This window comes from Ceratotherium simum, chromosome 21 (genome assembly GCF_057802395.1).
Source record: "Ceratotherium simum simum isolate JZ-2026a chromosome 21, ASM5780239v1, whole genome shotgun sequence".
In the NCBI taxonomy this organism is placed as follows: Eukaryota; Metazoa; Chordata; class Mammalia; order Perissodactyla; family Rhinocerotidae; genus Ceratotherium; species Ceratotherium simum.
The window spans coordinates 18,529,931-18,553,118 of NC_141920.1; the positions used below are offsets into that span (position 1 = coordinate 18,529,931).

The 23,188-nt window shown below is 45.8% G+C and overlaps 1 protein-coding gene across 1 annotated transcript in view; it reads left to right on the forward strand.

Annotated features, from left to right (window-relative positions):
• PTPRT (protein tyrosine phosphatase receptor type T) overlaps window positions 1-23,188 on the forward strand; it is a 1,015,836-nt gene that overhangs the window by 843,930 nt on the left and 148,718 nt on the right. The gene's annotated exons all lie outside the window — the stretch shown is intronic.

A 23,188-nucleotide genomic window follows, 5' to 3' on the forward strand; every position in this document is an offset into this window, starting at 1 on the left:
TGGAAAAGGTAGTTAACTGCTCTGTGTCTCAGTTTCCCCATCTATAAAACAATGACAATAACCACTTACTTCATGGGGCTAACGTAAGAATTTCATGAGCTATTACATATAAAGTGCTCAGTGCAACGCCTGGCTTATAATAAGCACTCAACAAGTTGTAGCTAGTGAGATAACCAACAAATAGATAAATTGTGTCAATACAGTAAGATAAGGCCTATGATGAAAATAAATGCAGGATGCTGTGGGAGCACAGAGAAGGGAAACATAAATCAATTTATGGTGAGCATTCTCAGGTATGGGGTCACTGAGACAAGTTTTGAAGGAAAAGTGACAATTATCATATTGAACTAGGTTGAAGAGTAAGACAGGGAGGCCTTCTGAGCTGAGGAAGTAGCATGTGCAAATCATTGGGGCCAAGAGAGCATGTCACTGAACTTGAATAGGGTAAGGAAAGGAACAATGGCTAGAATGCTGATGTGACCAGAGGGGGCTAGGAGGGATCAGAGATGAGGCTCAAATGGCAAGCCAGGCCCAGACACCAAGGACTCTGTATAGCCCCACAGCATATATATGAGCATTGCCCTGAGACAGTGAGAACCTTTGGAGGAGCTTAAGCAGACTGCCTTTGTCATTAAGGCCACCCTAATTACAGCTTAGAAATGGTTCAGAGAAGGGAGACTGAGGCAAGGACAAGGCTGGAGCATGAGAGAACAGGTGGGAGGCGGCTGAAAGAGTCCAGGTGGGAACACATGAGCCATCTCTTCCCTCAAGCCTTCTATTTCTTTTCTGACATGTGAGGCCAACAGTCCTTGTCTTGCCTACCTCAAAAGGTTGGGAGAAAAATTAATAAAAAGAGCCACTTAGAATAGGGGTTGGCAAACTTTTCTGTAAAGAGCCAGATAGTAAGTATTTTCAGGTCTTCAGGTCAAATGGTCTCTGTCACAACTACTCAACTTTGTCATTGTAGCACAAAAGCAGCCATAGATAACATCTATAAAATGAACATGGCCGTGTTCCAATAAAACTTTATTTATGAACACTGACATTTGAATTTTATATAATTTTCATGTGTCACAAAGTATGAATCTTTTTATTTTTTTCCCAGCCATTTAAAAATGTTAAATCCATTCTTAGCTTGTGGACACACAGAAGATAATCAGTGGGAGGCTGGATTTGGCCCACCAACCATAGTTTGCTGACCTCTGGCTTAGAATATGCTTCAAAAATGGCAAAGTTCCTCATACCTTTAAGGGAGGTGTATTATGATTACTGTCGACTCATGGGTAAATTTTATAATATTTCATGGCTGTTGATCAAGCTTGCTGTTTGTGCACATTTTTGAAGTTATGTGTTTCCTGTTTGTCAGTTGATCTGGAATGCCCTACCTCTCTCTCTGTTTTGCACAAGGACTTTATGCAGTTTTGTTGATGAATCACTAGAGAATCATGCAGCCTTTGACCAAGCATAGGACACTTTCCTGCCTTTTGTGTCATTTTCTTTAGAGAGACAAGTGGTAGGTTTGAAAGGGCAGGAGCATTAAAGTCAGGCAAAACAGGGGTTGGTTACTGTCTCTGCCAGTTACTAGTTTTGTGACCTTGAGCAAGTTATATCAATTCTTGATTCATCATTCCTTCATTCCTTCATTCGTTTATTCAGCAAATATTCACTGAGTACCTACTGTGTGCCAGCTACAGTGCAAGGCCACAGCAGTACACCAGCAAATGAGACACAGTGACTGCCTTCAAAGAGATTCAGAATTGAGGGAAGGCAGCTCAGGTAAGGTTATTGCTACAAGAAGGGAAGACTAGGGTGTTATGGGAAGACAGAGGAGGGGCTTCTGTCCCATACATGGTGAGATAGTAAAGACTCCCTAGAGAGAAAGAGTTTTCAACTGATACCTGAAGGATGAGCAGTTGTCAGCCAGATCAAGAGGCAGGAAGGGGGTATGTCCCACACAATGTGACGAGTCTAGGTGAGACCTACAGACAAGAAGGTGGGGGAATGTTGATGATGGAAATGAGTTCATTGTGCTTGGGGCAGAGCATAGAGTGTGGTGGTGGGAGTGGAGAGAGCTGGAGAGGCAGGCAGGGGACTCATCATGGAGGGCCTGTGAGCTGGGTGAAGGAGTTTGAAGTTTACCTTAGAACAATGGGGCTGCTGATGCATTTCAACTGAAGGGTTGAGAATGGATTGAAGGGGGCAAGACTGGAGGCAGGAAGACTAGCTAGGAGGCTGCTGAAATAATCCAAGTGAAACATGAGGGTGGCTTGAACCAAGTGGAAATGAAATTGGAGAGAAGGGGGAAGCTTCAAGAGCTTTTCTGGAGTAGAATTAATAAGGCATGCTGAGTGATTAGAAGTGGGAGGTCAGTGAAAAGGAGAGGTAAAGGATGACTCCTGGGTTTCTAGACTGAGTGGCAACATGGGTGGTGGCACCATTTACTAAGAAATGGAAGACTAGGGGAAAGGACGTCTGGGTGGAAAGATGATGGGTTCATTTATAATAATACTGACCTTTCTGGGTTGTTCTAAGTCTTAGAAACATTGTATGTGAAGTACCTGGCAGAGTACCTGGCATGTTGTGGGCGCTTGATAAATGGTGATTCTTATTCTTGTTTCATTTTTAAAAATCTATTTCAGGCTGTTTTGTTAGATCATGATTTTCTTTTGCTGTTTAGTGTGAGCTCTTCAGAGCCACAAGAATGGCAGTTTTGTTCACCGTACTGCACGTTTTCATGTATGTTTCTTTCTCTCCTTCTCTTCTGCATGCTGCCTGGGGACTGGCTTCCTTGTGGTCAGCACCAATGGGCAGCGCCCAGGTGACCCCGGGGACTCCACTCTGCCTCCTCACCACAGGTGATCACCAGAGCCCTGGGCGGGTGGGAGGGGAGTGAGAGTGGCTTATGCTCAGTGGGTCCTCCAGGCCAGGTGCACCAGAGAGGAACTGGCAGTCTCTCCATCCCACCCACCCAGCCACCCAGCCACCCACCCATCAATCCATCCATCCACCCATCCATTCACCCACCCATCTCTCCAACCCACCCTCCATCCCTCCATCTATCCACTCATCCATTCATCCATTCTACTAATGCTTGCAAAGTACCTACTATGTGCCAGGCACTGTTCTAGGCACTGAAGGATACAATAATGAGCAAAAGAAGACATATTCCTATGCCTTTCTGGGAGAGGAAAGAGCTATTAGTCAAAAAACTACAAAAATAAATGTACACCTACAACTGTGAGTGGTGGTACAAAGGAGAAGTGTGTGGTGTTCAAAATAAACAAACACACCTGGAGCTAAAGGAGCGCTTCCCAGGGGAAGTGACAAATGAGCTGTGGTCTGAGGTTGGGGAAGAAGTTGACCTAGCATGTCTGTGCTTAGGAAATGAGTAGATCTGGCTATGATCCCAGGTCTACTATCTGTCCTGGACAAGTCACTTAAATGTGATGATCCCCACTTCTCCTATCTGTTAAGTGGGACTAATAATGCTTACCTTTTAGGGGGCACCATTTGGTTATAGGCTCTGCACATGCAGACTCTTCTGGAGCTGTATTCAGATGTGAAACAAGATAATGAATGTGACAAAGGCTGCTATGGGAGTGTCCAGTCTAGAGTAGGTATTTGTTTGAAGTAAATACCAGCCCCTTCCCTTGAACACATTGTAGTTCAATCTCATTTCACATAAACATCTGCCTCTCTTTAAAGATTGGGATACAGAGCCCCTTTGTGTCAGAGGCTGATGGCCATCATGGGGTCCTAGAGACAAAAGAGACCTTGCTGACCTGGCACAAAAGAGACCTGACTGACACAGTGGCTCAAATGCCGGCCCCCTGTCTACTGCAGGGGCCCTTTCTGGTCAACGGGAAGTGTCTTAGAGATTTCAAATATTTAACTGTCACCTCTCTCAAAGTTGTTGCTCAGACAATGCGCTCCTCCCTACTAGTCCCTGACTGGTCAGTTTACCATGGTGGGAAAGGGGGTGCATCAGGCAGGGATGACATGAGTCTGGCCAACCAGTACCCTCACAGTCCACTTTTGTCCATCCGCTTTCCCAAACTCGGAAACATCGCTGTTAGTGAATGTCTTAGGCTGGGTTCCCTAGACACAGAGCCTGAGATGAAGATTCTTGTGCAGGTTACTCCTTGAGGAGTGTTCTCAGAAGAAAGAAAGTGAGGGAGACAGTGTAGGGCAGGGGAAGAAGCAAAGGGAGAGTGTGGAGACCTGAGTCCCACAGCGGGCTCTGGAGTGTGGATTGTATCCCAGAGTTGCTCCCACCATGAGGCAAGGGGGCCGGCGTTTGAGCCACTATGTCAGTCAGCCATTGTCTGTGGGCTGCCAGGGGGAGTACATAGCCTTCTGGGAAAGTGACCCCCCCTTGCCTAATGGCACTTCTACAGGGAAGGAGGTATCTGTGAGCTGTTAGCAGCCAGTACCCACAGCAGCTGGAGATCAGGTGCACCAGCCCAGTAAAGGAGATCTGGGCAGAGGCTCAACAGCATTCCCTACAGTCAAGTCTTGTCCCTGCCGTCAGACTCCCGTAGTCCAATGTGTCACTACCAGCATCCCAGGAATGTCATCTTAGCCCCTCCCTAGTTGTATGACCTTGAGTAAGTTGCACAGCCTTACTTCACCTGCAAAACTAATGGTAACACTTACTTCAGTCATATTAAAGATTACATTAGGCGACCCTAGAGAGTGCCTTGCTTAGGAGCAGCACACACTAGGCCTTCACCAAATGTCAGTCCTGTACCCCACCCTATCACAGGCCCACCCACACCTCCAGGGAAGCGGGAGTTGCAGATGGATGCATGGGACAGTGAGAGGAAAGTGGCTCTAGCCACTGTGCCCACGCCCAGTTTATTGAGAAACAATGCTTTTCCCGAGTGTGTGTGAGCAGCTCCATTTCTGCTGGGCCATTGTTCCCTGGCTCTATTCAAGTCGAGCAGTCTGATAATGTTTTCTTTAAACAGAGCCGATCCCATATCAGGCACATTTGTTCTTACCTCTTGCCTTCTGAGGCATCTGAATGTTCCTCCTCTGAAAGGTTTATTTCATTGTGTTCCATTTATTTCCTCAGCCTCGTTTGATGGGTGAGGTGCCCGCCAGTGTTTCTCTTTGAGCAGGCTGTCCCTTTCAAAGGGTGTTTTGGTTAATGCTCATCCCCCGCTAGCAATAATGGCAGATGTAAATAACAACTGCCCGGATCTGAGTGATGGGGCCAATAGACGGGGAGCACAGGCAGCCTGTTTTCGTATCAGCACAAACTCGGAGAACGGCAGAACCACACTGTGTAGCAGGGGCAGGCTGGCGTTCAGAGCTGAGGCTGAGTTCAACTGTCAGCTCTGCCACTTTCTGGCTTGTGGATCCTGGGCAAGTTATTTCTTTTCTCCGGGCTTCATTCTCTTCCTCTGGAGAAGGAGGGATGATGACACCCATGGCCATGGGAGAACTAAGTGTGATAACAGCTTGAACTCCTTTGCTCAGCTAATTCCAACTGGCTCTTCAGGTTCCTCCGACTTACTGGCCTTTCCTTCAAGGAATTCACGCTCCAGGGCAGGGTTTCTCAACTTGGCACTAGTGACATTTGGGGACGGATAATTCTTAGTTGTGGGGGGCTGTTCTGTGTATTATAAGATGTTTAGCAGATTCCTTAGCCTCTACCTATTAGATGCCAGTAGTACTTTATCCCCCAATTGTGACAACCAAATGTATCTCCAGACGTGGCCCAATGTCCCCGATGGGCAAAAGCACCCTCTATTGAAAACCTCCAGCGTTGCACTGTGCAATAGAAATAGAATTTGAGCCTTGTATGTAATTTTAAATTTTGTAATCACATTAAAAAAGTAAAAAGTGACAGGTGAAATTAATTTTTATATATTTTATTTAACTCAATGGATACAAAATATTATCATTTTAACATGTAATCAATATTTTAAAATTACTAATGAAAGAAACTTTACATTCTTTTTTGCACTAAGTCTTTGAAATCTGGTGTGAATTTTACACTTACAGCACTTCTCGGTTCAGATGCTAAATTTTAAACAGTTAAAGTGAAATGTAATTCTAAAAAACTAAACATTGTGTTTAACAAGTAAACATACTTTACACTGCTTCAGTTTTAAAATTTAAATTAGTCGAAATAAAATAAATTTTAAAATTCAGTGGCTCTGTCACACTAGACACATTTCAAGTGCTCAGTAACCATGTGTGGCTTAGTGGCTGTTATTTTGGACAGTGCAGATCTAGAGGTAAAAAAATGTCTGGACCATCTTTGTGCCTCATTGGTGAACAGAAGTGTACATGCACAGAGTACAGGCTCAGTAAATGTTCACTTCTCTTTATTCCATTTTCCCCCTCCCCAGGAGACATTTGACAGTATCTGAAAATATACTTGCTTGTTACACCTGAGTGTGAGGGGTTACTGGTATCTAGTGGGTAGAGTCCAGGGATGCTTCCATTTAAAAAAAATAAGGTAAAACCTTTTATGGCCAGGGTTGCGTGTTTTTCTGTAGTAGGATGACTTGAGGCTGCAGTGGACAAATGACTAGTTATTTAACATTTCACCTGAAGGATTCAGTCCACCCCAGATCCACCACCACAGAAAGAGTGCTTCTTTGGCCCCTGCAGTAGCTCAGCCAGGCCTCCAGGGGGCGGTCTGGGATGTTGAGCCCAATAGGAGGCTGGCTGCGTCCAGTCTGGAGGCTAGATTGGATGCACTGAAGGTCAGCCAGGCAGCCCTGCTCTGGCCTGGACCTCGGAGAGAACTAGATGCACTGCCTTGGCCATGCCCAGTGCCCGTTGTCAATTCTCCACAAGGAGAAGGGCTTTGGGACAAGCCCTCATGTGGAGCCCAAATTCTATTCCTTAAAATTGGGGAACTTGGGCCCATCACTCAGTCTTTCTGAGCCTTTTGGTTTCCTCATCTATGAAATAATAAGGATGAGTCCTTGCACTGCTGAGCTCCATCATGGCAAGAGTCATCAGAGAAAATGGATGCATTTCTAACACGGCTCCTGGCTTGAAAAGGTGTCAGATACAACTCTATTGTTCCTCTCTTTCTCTTGCACTTCATGCTAAAACTCTTTATCATTATTTTCTTGGCAGTCTTTAAATCAGGACCTTTTCACAGCAACAGGATTCAGGCCATAATACTCTCTCTGAGACTGCTTGGCAACTAACTGCCTCTAAAGCAACTTTCCTAGGGATGTCGTGTAAATCTTGGATGCAGGTAGTAAGAGTTTGAGCCTTTGGGACAAGGCTGTGTGGCTAAGAATAGATGAGGGCTTAAGCCGCACGGCAGCCTCGAGAGGGCCCAACAGGGTGCCTGGTGGCCCTGGCAGGCTTTGGCACCTTGGGGCCTTAGCGACCCTCCCAGGGAGGTTATGCCCTCTTGCAAGTGTTGATGGATGGTGTAGGAACAGGTGCTGGAGGCAGGAGGGCTAGATGAAACTCTCTGGAAAAGGCTTAAACCTGAACACCCACCACGATGGGACTGTGCTTGATGGAGAGATGGTGGGAGACCAGCCTGCCAGGCTAGCTGGAGAAGGTGGCAGCTCTGGGGGACAGTGGCATCAGGGATGTCCAACAAGATGATGAAAAGAACAATAAAAGAACAAATACGTGTTTCATACTTGCTACATCCCACGGAATGTGATGAGGGTTTCACATTATTAATGCACTGAAACTTCCCAACGACTCTACCACAAAGGGTGCTATTATCATTCTCATTTTATAGATGAGGAAACTGAGGCTCTAATGATTGAAAATCACACAACTCGGAAATGATGAAACCAGGATTTGAACCAGGACTCTCTGGAAAGTCTGTAATCTTACCCACCATGCTGTATGCCACCATGGCCAACATTTGTGAGCATCTATTATGTGCCAAGAACTGAGAAATACCTTGGCAGAGTGGTTCAGGACTGTGCCTCAAAAACCACCTAATGTACTATCTGTGGGACTTTGAGCCTCAGAGAGATTACACAGATTGCCCCATTTCCTTATCTGCAAAATGAGAATACTAATAATAGCTAGCTGTTAAGAGGAATAAGTGAGATAATACACTTTAAGTACTTAGACTTCTGCTGTTGTTATTATGATCTTAAACCCACTTTACAGATGAGGAAACTGAGGTCCAAAGAGGAGGGAAGCAGGCAAGGTGGCCAGTGATGAGATTCAGGCCTGAGGCTGGGCCAGAACTGTGGTTCCTGAGAAACATGGGGGAAGGGGATGAGAGGTAAGAGGCCATCAGGACCCCAAGCTTGGGCCTCCTACAGTGCCAAGCAGAATTCACAAATTAGGGCTCATTAGGGAATTGGGATATAAGATGGGAGCCTGGACACAGCAGCACAGCAACCCCAGCTGCTGTGATGGCCCACGGCGAGAGCAGGACAGAGAGTAAGGCAACACGATGCTGAGGTCCCTGAACCTTTGACCTGGCCGTTCTCCAGTCCCCCTGGGCATCTTCCAGTCCTGCTTGACCAAGACTTCAATTGGTCCCAGAGCACAGTCCAGGGAGGTAGGCGATATTCCGGAGCCAAGCTGGTCACTGCAGAGGACCTTCCTCAGTTCTTCCATTTGGGTGCTCCTGTGGCTGCAGGCTGACTCTACAGTGCAGGGAAGGAGTCTAGGACTCGATCAAGTGGCCCAGAATGCCATCTTTGTCAATAGTCTCACAGTAGATGCTCACAGCCTGACAGACACAAGGCTATCGGTACATCATTCTGGCTGCCAGCTTCTGTTACCAATCTCACAATTGAATCAACAAACTTAACGCAGAAGAGAAAGGCATCTTCCTAAGGTGCCACATCTCCAGTAGGGTCTTCTCCTGTAGCAGGTGAATGTTTATGCTTCCAACAAAACAAGTATCTAAGCAAGGAGTGTATATGACTGAGGCTTTCACTGCACTTTTTTCTCTCTTGGGATATTCTCCTTAGACCAAGGAGAAATCAGTCTCCAGTGTTCTTTCCAAACAGCTATTAAATTTAGTTTGGGAAACCCAGCATCATCCTTGACTTCCCTCTCTCCCTGTCTTCAGTATCCACTTGGTCACGGTGACCAATCTTGCCTCTGAAATCTCTCTTGAGTCTCTCTCCTCTTCCTCACTGCTGCTACTCATGTTTGGGATTTGTAAACTTTCTCGGATTAGCGTAACAGCTTCTAAACTGGTCTCCCTGCCGTCATACCAGTCCCCTTCCAGTGTAACCTCCACTGAAGCCAGAGTGATCATCCAAAAATGAGTCAGATCCTGACTGAGATGCTCCCAAGGCCCCCCTGTGCTTTGGGATAATTAGCCTGAATCAAAGGCCCTTCACTCTCTGGTTGCTGTCCCTTCTCCACCTCTCCACCTTTATTCCCTCCTTGGCTTCCTGTGCTGCATTCACACTGATTACATAAGCAGGACCTGCCTTCTCGAATCCCTCTCCCACCCCTGCTTTGCTGGGATGCTCTCCCTCCATGGTCTACCTTACTCACCCTCCAGGATCAAGTTCAGACAGCTCGATCTCTGCAAAACCTTCCCCGGCCCCCACTGTCTCAGATGGAGATTGTCAACTAGAGGAGATGGTCAATTGGCCAGAGGGCACAATGGGCACAGAGGACCCCACCTCAGCCCTGAGTGAGCATTTCTCTCGAACGTGGCACACAGTCACGTCATAAGTACATTGTCTTGGAGCTGTTTGGTTTCTGTCGCCTCTTACCCTGTGCCCAGCACACATAGAGTGGTCATTCACCTGGCCCCATGCATGAGTGGGCTAGTAAATGAGTGGACGGTTAACATTGATAAAGCATGTGCCAAGCATGGTATGCTCCCCCCGCCTCACCTTCTGCCTCCACCCCATGATGGTTCCAGCATCTCTCCTGGCTCACCTTCTACCATTTTGTTAGGCTGATTGTGAGTCGCTGACTAGTTTTCAATCCAGTATGTGAACTCCATGCAGCCCCACCTGCCAAGATTCCTAGAGACTGACTCTCTGGAGCCTTTGAATGGGGCTCCCCCAAATCCACTGGCCCAGCCTGCTGAGCCCAATGTCCAGCCTGGGCTCATATTGTGTGGGCCCAGGAGAGCTCCAGCTGGGAGCAGGAAGCATGGGCATCACAGGAGAGACCTCTCCCAGGACTCTGAGTTTGCCGGTGTGAGAAAGAACAGACACTGCAAATGCTCCAGACATCGGCTTCTGCCTGCTGTCATCTCCTGTTACAGCTTTTCCATCCATCCTTTGGGGAGAGGAATAGATCAGCTTTTAGTACAGAACACAGTGATTCAATGTTTCTGCTTCTAAAAGCCAAGGGGCGAAAGCTAGAAGAAAGGAAACATGTTCATGGTGGATTTGACTGAAATCGCAACAATCAATGCGGCTCCACTCTGATTTTATTCCTCTCACTCAGTCTCGTTGCACTAATCTGAATCCCGTGCTTCATGTTTACCGAACGTTCTCTCTGATCCCGCTCACATCCACTAATCCTTCCTACAGATTTCTCGCTCCCTCCCATGCACCTCCTCTCCTGTCCAGGCACTCTGATGCCTGCTGCAAGCTGCATGTTCCAGAAGCAAGATCTGGACAAAGCTGCCCCAAGTAGGCAGATCTTTGCTTCTCTGTCTTTCCTCCCGTTTGGGTCAGGTAATGTGGTCACCCCTTGGCCGGAGTTGGTTGGAAAGAATTGAATTATGTTTCTGAGTAAGAGCCTTGAGGACATCTAGGCCACTGGTGCACCCTGCTGTGCTCTTCAGACAAATAAAGCCAGGACATATTGTCCTTCCAGAAGCCTCCTCTTCCGCTCAGTCTGTGACCAAGCCGGAGTCTCCCATCCCTCTTCCCCGTGTGCTCTCCAATTGGCCCTGACTTCTTTTAGTGCTTGCATTTTACTTAGTGAAATGCTAAGAATTCCCTCCCATTTGCAGCCCATTCCTAGGCTGCGTGGATCATGACTCAGCTTAACCTGGTATTATGGGTTGAATTGTGTCCCCACAAAAGATATGTTGAAGTCCTAACACCCAGTGCCTGTGAGTGTGGTCATATTTGGAAAGAGGGTCTTTGCAGATGTAATTAGTTAAGGTGAAGTCCTGAGAGTGGGCTCTAATCCAATACGACCAGTGTCCTTACAAGAGGAAGAAAACATCATGTGAAGACAGAGACACACAAGAATGCTATGTGACACCTGAGGCAGAGTTTGGAATGAAGCATCTACAGGCGAAGGAGTGCCAAGGGTCACCAGCCAACACCAGCAGCTAGGAATAGGTGAGGAAGGATTCTACCTAGTCTCAGAGGGAACATGGCCCTGCTGACACCTTGATTTCAGACTTGTAACCTCTGGGACTGGGAGAGAGTAAATTTCTGTTGTTTTGAGCCGCCCAGGTTGTGGTAATTTGTTACGACAGCCCTAGGAAACTAATACACTTGGAAATGCAGCGATCCTGAGCGCTAGACAGTGGGCCGGAGGCCACCCTGAAAAGCTGTGCCCTTACCGTGGACAGACCTCAAGGCGACCGAGGCTTGGCGACCTCAAGCTGCCATCCCAGTGAATCTCTTTGGCCATGCTGTCTCCCCTGCCGGGTCTCCTTGTTGGCTGTGTTCTACATTTGGCTCACACTGGTCTCCACTCTGTGGCTCTGTGCCTCCGCTTTTTGGTTCTGCCTCTTTTGTTGAATAGTCTGAGCATCTGCCGCTGGCCACGCCCTGGCCTTGGCCTCTGCTTCATCAACCAGGTTGTGGTGACCTGTTCTCAGTGTCCTGGCATTATTTGATCTGTAGGCCATCCATGGTCAGCTTTTGTGCTGGTCTCTACACTGACTGCTCCTGAGAAGACTTCCCTTGTTCCACAGCTGCCCCAGGACTTCTCTGAACTCCACAGGAAGGATTACAGTCTCATCAGTGTGACCACACGCTGTCTCATACCAGCAGCCTGAGAAAGTCTAAAGGAACCATTTGCCGCAGGGCATCTGAGAGAGTGTGTGTTCTCTTCTCTTCAGGCTAAGCCCTTGATCCCCAACGCAGGCCGTGGGTGCTCCTCTTTCCTGTAGCTAAGCAGCTTTGAGGTCCCTGGCCTCCAGGCTCAATGCACAGTTTCTGAAAGCAGGGAGCCAGTACTGTCAGCATTGAGCTGACAGCCTCTTCCTCATCAGTGGGGCAGGCCTGTCTGAACCATAGGGAGCCAGGGTGGGAGGGGAGGGAGGAGGCCACTGGGTGATTTCAGGAATGCCCACAATGTTTCTGTCACCACTGATGAGGTGTGAAAATCAAGTTTGTAGGCTGGTTTTGCCTGAGCAGGGTCATGCATGCCCCTCTCTGTACACATCTCTATGTTAGCACCCATCATGCTGGGCTTTGGTTCTCAGCTTGCGCACTTCTCTCTCCCATTATGTAGTGAGTTCCCAGACAGCAGGGTTGTCTCTTAATTACCTCACATGCCCAGCACCTTGCTGTACCCACTATCATCATTATAATCCTAGCACCACTCGTGTCAGGCAATGTCCAGGACTCTTCCTCTGTGACCAAAGGTTGAGTTGGTGCTGATGAGGCCAAGGTAACAGGTCTAGTCCTTTAGGAGGTCACTTAGCTTTGTCCAATTCCATGGCTATTGGCTAAATTCTATTTCTGGCCAGAAATTAAGCACAACTCTAGGCATATGTTGACCCCTCACTGTGGGTGCAGACTGACTAGCAGAACATTCCTAAACCCCAGCCGCAGGCTGGCTCCTGATTCTGCTTTAGATTTGACCCCTACCTCAGCCACATCCTGGTCTTTTACCTTAACTTTGGTCTGACACCTAAACTAGCTTACAAAGTGCACCCATCTCTGGTTTCTTAGGTGGTATTGCACCCAACTCTAGCCATTGCTTACAGTCCTAGTCTGGTCACAGGCTGGGGTCCTGGCACTCATGCTGTGGGCCTCCCCTGGGCACAAGAGGAGGTATAAAGGGATTCTCAGCCCACCAATGGTGAAGCCTTTGAAAGGGCATGCCTTATAAGGGATGTGTCAATAATGACAATACCTGGCATCAACTGGGCATGACTGCTCTTAAATGAGTCTATTATGCTAAATTCTGAACGCATACAAAAACATTTTAGAATGAAGGAGTTTTCTTGCACCCAGAAGAGATGCACCATAAGGGTCTTATATAGCCAGCTTTCCTACTGTGTGTAACACGACTGAATTAGAATTTGACCCACACAGAGCATTTGCTGTGTAAAACAATGTCCACTTGGAAACAAAGATTCAGGAGAAGCCTGGGACCAGGCAGAATCAGCACTTGAGGAACAATTTATTTGAGTGGCCGGAGTGCTTTCAAACAATCAATTAAAGCTATTCCTATCTCACGGGGGTGCTAACCTCCACTTAAGGCTGAAAAAGAGGGCAACCTCTGTCAGCAATATTTAGTAGTTTTAGTTGTATAGGCTGTGATGAAGTCAACTCCAACCTCTTAGGACTGGCTGGGTAATATTGAGGGAGTCTGGGATATTAGAATTCTGTATCTTCTTTACACTTAACTCAGTACTTAGTGAATGGTTTTCCCCAGCAAGGGTAGAGCTGTCTTTGAAAAACCTGTGTCCCTGTAGTGTTTTCCAGCTACTTGACATTGAGTCTGACTTAAATCTTGGCTAAAAGCAATTACTGTCATATGATGAATTGAGGCAATTTATTTATTACTTGAGAAACATCTTAGGTGATGTCACTTAGAAGAAAGATGGAATAATCCTTCTCAAGTACTCCATTATCAACCAGATCTAGTGAGGGAGGCACTGTTCCGAGGTGGGGGGGAGGTCACCAGTGATTTAAAAATCAGTCATCGTGAGATTAAAGAAAGTCTATTGGAAATAACGCAGAAAACAGTCACCCAAACTTGAGCAAGACTCCTCTCCCTATGGAATTATAGTGAATGCTTTGGTTGCTAAATATCAAGAAAGGTATTATAGAGAAAGCCCAGAGATTAATAATAAAACTAAACTCAATATATTAAGGGCTTGGAGATCGTGGCTGATATACAAGGAAAGTGAAAAGGATGAGGGGACTTAAGTTAAAAAGGTCAAGTTTAAATATCATTTGAGCAAAGTCTGTATAATTTGCCCCATATAACAAGATTCACATGACATGTTCATCAATCCCTTAGATATTAGAATATGGTATGTCGGTGAGAGGGCATGAGGGGAGATAATATTCAAGAAAAGCAGGTATAAAATGGAACTGCATGATACAGCAGGTGGCAGGCCCAGCAGGGACAGGCACAAATACAAAGACATCGTAATCTGGCTGGTCAAGATAAGATTCTAGATCTCCTAAATACCGGTCTGCTTCTTTCTTCCAGATATTTGAAGAAAGATAACCAGAGACAATTGCTCTGCTGAGCAATCTCTCCCCCTATTTATTAGACAAGTGGCAGAGTATTATAGTGGTTTAAAGAGAATAAACTCTGTACCAGACTGCCAGGGTTCAAATCCCATCTCTGCCACTTGCTACTATTACTTAGTCTCTCTGAGCCTCAGTTTCCCCTTCTCTGAAATGGTATAATGGTAGACCCTACTTCATAGGGTTGTAGTGAGGATTAAATGAGATAGCATATGTGAAGGGCTAAACACAGCAGCCTGGCTTGTTAACTATGCTCTAAATGTGTGTTAACTCTTTTTTTGTTGATACTATTACTATTTCACACACGGTCAGGTAGCCTGACTCTTCCCTTGCCATCTTCTGTATATAACCCAGTTTAACACCTAGCAGTTCTGAAAGCCAGCCGCAATTTCTCCATCTTGGCCTTGACTTTGCTGAAGTAAAGACACAGTACTGGACATTCCCTCTGATTTACAAGTCCAGACACCTCTCAAAAGTGGCCACGAGGTGAACTTAGCATCACTTGTTTTTAAGAAGCCCATGCTGGCCCTTGGCCTGTTTAGCCTCACATCCATCCTTCACTCTTCCCCTGCTGTGCTGGGCCATGAAGGTAACCCCTACAGGCTGTGTTTCCTGGGCCCCATGTCACCTGGCATCTGGGTTTGGCCAATAGGAGACATGAATCAGAGAGCAAGAAGGAGAAGCCTTCCCCGTCGTGGCCTCAGGCCCCTTCTTTGGCAGTGACTGTGTCCCCTCCATTGGGGGGACATGGCTCCTTATCTCCCTGGGGTGTGCCGGAGTTCCAGATTCCGTTGGGTGACCCTGACCTCTGGGCTCCGATGACCCCACCACCACCCTTCGTCTCTCTAGTCTGGAGTGGGTAATGGCTTCCTGATTGGGTTGCCTCTCCATCCTCTCCTGATCCCTGTGTACCAATTCTCTGATAAATTTGCTCCATTTTAAATGTTTGGAGCAGTTTCCCTTCTCCTGGTGGGATGCTGACTGATGCGGATCCTGTGCTGGTTTCTAGTGATTATTCCCTCCTTTAGTAAATGGTAAGGGGGAAAAATCTGATTTGATCATCCATCTATATATTTTTTTCCTGTATCTACATCACACTTACTTGTGTGAAATATCTGGAATCCATAATTTTCCATTAAAAAAAAGTCAGCAACAGCATTTGTTTCTCCCCAGGCTTCTCGCACCCCTCCTGTTCGCTACAATTTCAATCCTCAAAGACTGCCAAAGTAGTTCATGATCACAATTACAAAAGCTCTCAATGCCTTGGGATGCAATTTGTAAAGTCTAGAGGCTTGAATCTAATGAAGTATCCAGATGCTTTCCTACCAACTTCTTTCCTATCTTGGACTTCACTTCCATCTTAAAAATAACCTACCATTCTGAGAATTTGCTTCCAGCAAAATGAAGAAGGGACATGGTGCATACCTGACTTTAGAAGAGCAGGAAAGCTGCCTAGCTTCCTCATCTTTTCCTTGTTGCCTCCTCTTGGCAAAACGCACCATAATCAGAGATGCCTGCAATGCTTAAAACCTTCGCTGGCATAGAGGTAGCAGCTCAGAGTCACAGTTTCAAAGGTTTTCTCTACTGGGTGCCAAATGCGTGCAAAGCCAAAGTAAAGACAGAGAAACTCTTGAACAAAAGAAGTAATTAAGTAGACGGGAGTGAACTGCCAGCACAGTAAGATTTGGGGATAATATGCCCTTGGATAGCTAAGAGGCGACTGTGTGTTTTAAAGAGCACAGCTTTTAGAAATTGTGTCCCCAAGAGCCAGCTTCCTTTCTTTACCATCAGCAATGATCACCAGCATGGGTTATATACATCCACTGGGATTTTATCAATTGCAATTAGGTGTTCTTTATCTGTGACTTCTATTTTTGCTCCGTATCTTTACCAGGAAATTCTCTGAACTAAAGCTATAGAATTGGGCCTGTAGCCAGTGAGAGCACTTTGAGAATGAATCATTAATCTCCTGTTGCCAAGTTATGTTATTGCTGGCCATTAAGTCATCCAGATGTGAGCCTGATACAGGCCCTGCCTACAGAAGGAAAGTTAAGTGGGTCACTCTGGAGGCTCTGCCTGCCTTCATCCTAAGGATTGGATGAACTTAGGCAGCAGGTTGCAAGGAGGCATCCCCCCAGCACCCACAGTGCACTCACAGTTTATAGACACAGAAAACCCTGCTACCACCCTGGAACCTGTTCCAAGGTCATGCTATCATTATGCCACATGTGTGAGCAGTTCCTCAGAGTTTATTAAGCATTTTCACCGCCGTTACTACATTTGATCCTTAGAAAATCTCTGTGAACTTGGTACTTACTCCCTATTTTACAAATGAGGAAATCAAATCACATTGTGCTTAACAGCTTTGATCAAGGTCATGATCAGTTAGTGATGAAGTCTGGGTTCAAGCTCGTGTGTTTCTGATTTGAAATCCACTGCTTTTGACCGATCTCATACAGCCATAGCACCTCAACATCAAAAGGGGTGTAAGCGGTCACGTAGTCTCTTCTGCTTGATGAGGAACCCAGCAAGCCCCCAGATGGTGCCTTTCATTGTTGGTGGCACATTCCCCTGCCTTCGTGGGTTACTTGGGGGTTGGGGGATAGACCCCATGGGAGTCCATGGCTCTAAGGATGACAAGGAGGATTTCTCTCACCCAGAGCATGGCTGTCACTGGAACCAAGGGATGCTGAGTTGAGGTGGGAGGCAGGGTCAATAGCAGAGAAGAAAAGTTGCATCCCCTGAAAGTGAGGGATAGAGGGCTTGGTTAAGCATCCAGGAAGCCCAGGAGGTGAGAACAGGTAGAGACAGAGTGGGCAGGTAAAAGGGAGGGTAACTCTGAAATGGGACATGGGAACCATGACGGTTTACATGCTCCTCTTTACATCATAATGCTGCATCAAAAAGGGCTGGGATTACGTTTCCATATTAAAACCTTTCCTTGCGTGGCCCCTAATCTACCCCTGTTACTTCTACCCGCTGATATTAGCTCTGATATTTAAAATTGAAGAGACCAAATCTAATCCATCTTCCACAATGGCCTTTCAACTTTTTGAAGGCAAAAATTGTCTCATCTGAATCTTCCCTTCTCTAGGCTGAAAAATCCTGATTCCAACGGCCATTCCCCCAAAGTCAATGATCTCTAGATTTTAATGTGCACCTGAATCACCTTGAGACCTTGTTAAAATGTAGGTGCTGATTCAGTAGATCTAGAGTGAGGCCCAAGATTCTGCATTTGTAATAAGCTCCCAGGTGATGCTGATGCTTCTTGTCATTGGACGATTCTTTGAGTGGCAATGTTCTTGGCCTGTCTTCACCCTGAAGGTCCCTCCAGGGGGTGGGGTCCACAACTAGACAAGCCTTAGTGGAGTGGTCTGACTAGGGCAGAGTTGAGCAGAGCAGCATTGCCCTTGTTGGGTGGCAGGAGTCCTTGGGGAATATAAAATGTGATGGTTGTTTGGTAGCATGGGAAGAGGTGGTAGGGGGATGGAACATGGTGACTTGGCCCTATGTATGGAGCGAATATTGAGGGTGGAGGGAAGACTTCAAGAGACTAAGAGCCATGCCTTGGGCACCAGGTTTCCATATGCAAGAGTGAGTAGGTAGTATATTGAAAGCCAGACGTGGACTCTGAGCTGGAGCTAGGAGGGGACGTAGCCTCCCTGCAAAGAGTTGAGGGCAGGGGTAGCAGCAGCTGCTTCGAGAGGACTGGCTCAGCCTTTGGGAGTGCTTAGAGCTCACTTGGAGGGCACAGCTGGCTGAAGCATAAGGTCAGGCATGCAGCCTCATGTTGGAGACAGAAGTCTCCTGTCAGTATAGGCTGAATTCACAAGATCGTTTTTGGTGACTACATCACACAGGAGACTCAAGTAGAGCCTTGAAGCTACTCCAATTGGATAAATTTACCACCTGCTGCCTAACTGTCAATTCAGATTTACGTGGACAATTCTCAGGTTGGCTTCCAGTGGAGGGCAGAGATGAAGAAGATACTTCTAAATCCCTCCCCTTTCTCTCAGTTCTCAGACTCCCAGTCCCTGCTTAGTAAACAGAAGTCACCCAGGGCCAGAAACAGAGCGTTTTAGGGACTGGGGGCTGATACTAAATTTACTCTCATGAAAAGGGTGGGCTTAGGGCAAAAGTAATGTGGCTCCCATATTCCTGAAGGACTTCAGTTCTACCTCTCTGAAAATTTCCCTTGGATTTCCACCCAGTGAGTCAGATGGCCAACCTTCTAGATGGACCCACTGTTGGCATTTCTTTAACTACAACTCCATCAAGGACAGTTGATTGTAGTGATAAGGAGATGAGCCCTGCACACAGAATTCCAGCTCTGAAGCTCATTAATTACATGGCCTTGGACAAGTCACTTAATCCTTTTGTGTAGTTTTCTAATCTATATAAAAGGGAAAATAAAACTAGCACCTTCTGTGTCAAGTTTTGTGAAGATTAAATGACTTCATATGTGGAAAGTGCTTAGCATATTGCTTGACACTCGGTAATGGATCAGTACATTTAAGCTACATTTTTAAAAAGTAGTAGCAATTGAGCTTCTGTTTGATGAGGAGCTCAGTGCTTGCCCAAGACAGCCGATCACATTGCTAGGAGCCCCTATCATTAGGCAACCCTTCTGTGCTTTCCTGTAAGTCCTATCACATGTTCTCATCTGCTCCATTGAGCATTTGTGATCTGAGCCTGACGGACATACTCCTGACTCTGCAACAGGAGCAAGACTAGCCCACCCTCTGTCTCTGTCCCTCTTTTCTTCCTCTCAGATATAGGAGCCACACGTGAATGCTCTCTGGCCTTTGGTCCCAGAGCCATTTCCTCTATACCTATGTCACCTTTGAACATTATCAGCACACTTCCTTCATGAACAGAGGCACAAATCCCCAGCAGCTAGAGCAAATGCCCTTAAAGGGTGCTGAAGTGGAAGTTGGATTTCCCATGTCCCAGCGCATGTGCACATTTTCGTATCTGGAGTATGATTGGACTAGCCAAGCACGGCTCTTCCTAATAACCTCGGTGTGTAGAGTTTGTGATTTCACTTCTGATGCCTATTGGCTGAACTCATTGAATTTGTGTGAACTGCTGGGCTCTGGCCTTTCAGATGGCCCCGCAAATCAAGTATGTTTCATTGTTGGTTCACGGCAGAACTGAAGGTGCTTCTGTGAGGAAAATCTTGAAATTTATTTGGGAAATGTTTTCTAACACTCATCCAAGATCTTCACTTTCCTTTGGGTATGCAGCTTGACTCTATCCCAGGAACAGCATTTGACACAGTTGATTATTCCTTCCTTCTTGAAACACTCTCTTCTCTTAGCTCTAGGACACTATACTCTCCTGGTTTTTGTTTTTTTTTCTTACTTGTCTGGCCACTCCTTCTCAGTCTCCTATGCAGCCTTATCTTCCTCTACCCACTCACTAAATACTGCAGACCCTCACGTCTCTAAGCCTACTTCTCCTTCCCTCTTTATTCTCTCCCTGGGTGACTTCATCCACCCCCATGATTCAAACACCATTTATGTGTATGTGACTCACACATTTTTACCTCCGGTTCAGACCTCTTTTCACAGCGCCATAGCAGCATTTTCAACTGCTACTTTTCTAGAGTATCTCTCAAGCTCAAATTGCCCCAAACACACACGTTTTCCCTCTAAAGCTATTCTTTTTTCTTTTTTAAATAAGGTTTATCAAGGTATATATATTAAAATTCACCCTTTTTAAGAATACAGTTGGATGGGTTTTGAAAAACGTATGCAGTTGTGTAGACACCACTACAATCAAGATGTTGATCATTTCCATCATCCCCCCCCCAGTTCCCTCAGGCCTTGGCAACCACTGGCCATTGTAATATTATTGAAACCATGTTGACGATTTAAGGAGGAGAAAATGAACATATTTACATCATTGAGTCTTCTCATCAAGGGGCAAATTGTGCCTCTTTGTTCATTAATATTTCAAAATTGTTTTCCAAAATTTTAAAATTTTCTTCTTATGGATCCTGAATCATTATTGCATTTATTCTATTTATTACAAATTGTATGACTATTGTGAATTTAATAATCTTTTCATTATATTTCCTGTATGGCTATTATGATATATAGTAAATTTATTGATTTTTATATATTTATAACTGGAAAATGATTAGATACATAAAACACTCAAAAGAGGGTATAATTTTAGATGTACTGGTTGGCAAAATGGTCGGGGCAGAAAGATCTAAAACTGTCCTATTCTTTGTTTATCTCTTGTGGCGTTATTTGCATCCCAGAGGCACCCTCCGGGATTGAGTCTCCCTATGTAGCCACATCTATATCTAGATATATATCTATATCTCTATATATCTGTCCCTCGTACTTAGGTATTCAAAAGATGTTGGATTAATCAATGCATCAGTGACTGGCTGCCCTAGAGCTGTGATCCTTCCTGCTTCGGACAGGGCTTTCTGCATGGATGCGGGGTGGTGCCTTCCACACTTGCAGCGGCAGGGGCCCAGTAGTTAGGGGAGAACCAACTGAGGCAGCAGAGAGAAAAGCAGCAGGGGAAAAGCGACCCATCCAAAGGCTTGACCTGTAAAGCTATTCTTTTTCAGTTGTTTCTTGAACGCTTAAACAGCACCATCATCTACCTTCTTATGAAAACCAAAGACTTGTAGTCTTTGACCCTTATTCTCTGTCTTCAATCCATCAACAGGTTTTATTTATATCTGTTTCAAGTAGTTATCTGTTTTATTGCATCTTTCTATCTCCGCTGCCATCACCTAAGTCCAAGCAACTATCATCTCCCACCTAGATGCCTGCAATGGTTTCACAATTCGTCTCTCCAATCCACTTTGGTTCCATATTGAAACTGGAGTGATCTGTTGGAAATACAAATATGACCATATCATTGCTCCATGGGAACCACTTAAATGGCTCCCTATGTTTCTTGGGGTAAAAACCAAAAATTCTTGTTGTGGCCTATAATTTTCTGCGTGGACTGGCCCCTGCTGCCCTCTCCAGCTTCTCTCTCTATTCACTTTCCTATTATGCACTTTCCAAGTGGCGTACGCCTCTCTGTTCTCATCCTTAACAGAATTAAAAGCTTCCTATTATTGATTCTTGGTTCATTAATCCTATCTCCTGAGTACCACCCACCACTGGTTGTAGGCTCTTTGAAGGCAGGAATTGTTTCTCTTTGCTCGCCACTGTTTAACCAAATGCCTGACGTATAGTGGGTGCTTGTGATTATTTATTGAACAGTGTGAATCCCATTGAACCACGCTAACAACAGTATTCCTAGGGTAATAAGATCCTCTTTAGGGCTCCTTTGCTTTTGTATCCCCAGTCTCTAGAATTGGATCTCCTAGCAGGCATTAAGTAAAGTTTAGCTATGCCAATGAGTGAATGCTCCTGAGCCAACACTTCCTCTAAATCCAAATAAAAAAGACTGACGCTATTGAGGAAATTATGGTCTGAGGTGTTCAGCTTACTTTATGTTTGGGATGCAGTGGACTTGCCATGTCTCACAAATCATGTCTCCAAACTGGGAAATGGGGGTCATGTAGGGGCTACTCAGAACCAGCCCCCACTCTGGAATGTGAGATCAACCTTGCCAAAGAGGCGGTTGGCCAGCTCTCCCGGGAACTCTCTGGGCTGTAGATGGGCAGAGCCTGCTCAGACAGCCCTGAGATTTATGAGCTGGTCTTACCTTTAGCTGGTGAGGGGAAATAAATAAAGTCTCTCATTCGTAAGTCCTTACAGGAGAAGGATCTCTGATCCCATATACAGCATAGTTGGTACAGCACATGGGTGCTTGATAGCAAATGAATGAATGAATAAATGAAGCAAAAAACTGTGGTTCACTCACCTTTATATCATTTAATAATCACCTGTTAAGCAACAGTTATGAGGAGGGAGGCCTACGCTAATATAAGTGGCATTAGAGAAATGAATAGGATGCACTTCTTGTTCTTGAAGACTTGCCTTCTCACTAGGGAGATTTGACTAAGTAAACCCAGCTTGTTTAAGTTACAAGAGGGTTTCAGGAAAGTGCTCTGATAGAGGAAACACTTGATGCTCTTAAACAAGAAGAGGGGCTGCATCATTGTGCTGGAGGGCTATCCTTAAACATCAGTAAGCTTGGGGAATCAGAATCATGGCTTATGGGCATTAGCATCCCTTCAACTCAGCTGAGTTATGTGAACACATGGCTGAAAAAAGAGAAACTCCATTTGGTTCCATGAGAACAAATGTGTGTGGGCAGAGATGTCATCCCTTCAGCTAAACATTGAACAACCACAGACATTAAGGGAACACCGATTATGAGCCAGGCTCTGTGCTAACATGAGGAAACAAAGATAAAGGAGGCATGATCTCACCCCTAAGGAGCTTGCAGACCAGTGGAGGAGACAGATGGGGAAACAAATAACTAATAATATCGGTACATCAAGATGTGTGCAAAGTGTTACAGAATATTGTCAGAATTTAGAGAAGAGAGAGGAGCTCTCCCAGAGGTACAGGCAACCAGAGAAGATGCAGTCACTGATGAAGGATGAGCTGGTGCTGATGTGGCAGAAAAGTAAGGATGGGTCAGGAAAACGGTTCTTTGGATTTAAGCTACCTCACATAAACATGGAATCATTGGGAATAGGAAGGGCAGCAGGAAGACATTCACTTAGGGTGCTGGTGACCCCTGGACCACTCTCCAGAAGAGTTCACACAGGTGTCTGGAATGAGAAGTTGCCTCTGATCCCTGGTACATTGCATGAAGAAGCCGGGTTTAGACATTCTTTGGCTACTTACTTTGGCTATGACATTAGCAGAATGGTTGTTTTGGAGGAGGAGGACTGAGGAGCTAGGGGCCTT